The sequence below is a fragment of the Clupea harengus genome, unplaced genomic scaffold (assembly GCF_900700415.2).
Source record: "Clupea harengus unplaced genomic scaffold, Ch_v2.0.2, whole genome shotgun sequence".
NCBI classification, from domain to species: domain Eukaryota; kingdom Metazoa; phylum Chordata; class Actinopteri; order Clupeiformes; family Clupeidae; genus Clupea; species Clupea harengus.
In genome coordinates, this window is record NW_024879743.1 from 15,001 (window position 1) to 16,835 (window position 1,835).

The following is a 1,835-nucleotide window of genomic DNA, read 5'->3' on the forward strand; positions in this document are numbered from 1 at the left end:
ATTCAACACACACACACACAGAGAGAGAGAGAGAGAGAGAGAGAGAGAGAGAGAGAGACAACACACACACACACACACACACACACACACACAGAGACACACACAGAGACACACACACACATCTCTGTTGTAGTGTGTTAACACTCACTGTAGTATCTCTAGTTTGCAGTGTGGATTCTTGAGGAGGTCTGTGAGATGTTGAACTCCTGCATCATTAATCTCTTCATTCCATCCCAGGTTCAGCTGCTTCAAAATGCAGGAGGTTGATCTGGCAGCTGATGCTAAAGCAGCACAGCTCTTCTCTGTGAGGGAACAATCATTCAGCCTGGGAGAAACATAATGAAACATCTGATTATTGCACACACACCTCTACCAACACAACACACACACCTCTAGATAGAGAGAGAGAGAGAGAGAGAGAGAGAGAGAGAAAGGGAGATATCCAATACACACACACACACACACAGATAGAGAGAGAGAGAGAGAGAGATTCAACACACACAGACACAGAAAGAGAGAGAGAGAGAGAGAGAGAGAGAACACACACACACACACAGGTCTGTTGTAGTGTGTTAACACTCACTGTAGTATCTCTAGTTTGCAGTGTGGATTCTTGAGGAGGTCTGAGAGATGTTGAACTCCTGCATCATGAATCTCAGGATTGTGTCCCAGGTTCAGCTGCTTCAAACTGCAGGAGGTTGATCTGGCAGCTGATGATAAAGCAGCACAGCTCTTCTCTGTGAGGGAACAACGATTCAGCCTGGGAGAAACATAATGATACATATGATTATTACACTCACACACCTCTACCTACACAACACACACACCTATACCTACACAACACACACCTCTACCCACACAACACACACACCTCTACATACAAAACTCACACACATCTCTACCCACACAACACACACACCTCTACCTACACAATAAACACACCCCTACCTACACAACACACACACCTCTACCTACACAACACACACCTCTACCTACACAACACACACACACCTCTACCTAAACAACACACACACCTCTACCTACACAACACACACACCTCTACCTACACACACCTCTACCTACACAACACACACACACAGCTACCTCTAAAACACAACACACACACCTCTACCTACACAACACACACACCTCTACCTAAACACACACACACACCTCTACCTATACAACACAACACAACACTACCCACACACCTTTACCTACACAACACACACACACCTCTACCTAAACAACACACACACCTTTACCTACACAACACACACACCTCTACCTACACACACCTCTACCTACACAACACACACACCTCTGCCTACACAACACAACATTACCTACACACCTCTACCTACACTCACACACCTTTACCTACACAACACACACACAGCTACTTCTACAACACAACACACACACCTCTACCTACACAACACACACACCTCTACCTACACACACACACACCTCTACCTATACAACACAACACAACACTACCCACACAGCTTTACCTACACAACACACACACATACCTCTACCTACACTCACACACACACCTTTACCTACACAACCCACACACATACACACCTCTATCTACACAACACACACACACACCTCTATCTACATAACATTTACATTTAGTCATTTAGCAGACGCTTTTGTCCAAAGCGACGTACAAGGGAGAGAATATTCAAGCTACGAGCAATAGAACCTGGTGTAACAATAAATAAATACTACTTTACATAAGAAATATAACAAAATGAAATAAAAAAGAAAGAAAGAAGTGCAGAAATGTAACTGCTGTAATTGCAAGTTACGCACTAGTCGAAGTG

General features: G+C 44.0%; 1 long non-coding RNA gene across 1 annotated transcript in view; it reads right to left on the reverse strand.

The window, feature by feature from the left end:
• Positions 1 to 686, reverse strand: part of LOC122130198 — a 7,917-nt gene extending 7,231 nt beyond the window's left edge. The window contains exon 1 of the long non-coding RNA XR_006151839.1: positions 584 to 686. This is a non-coding gene — a long non-coding RNA (uncharacterized LOC122130198). The remainder of the gene's footprint in view (positions 1 to 583) is intronic.
• Positions 687 to 1,835: the final 1,149 nt, after the last annotated feature.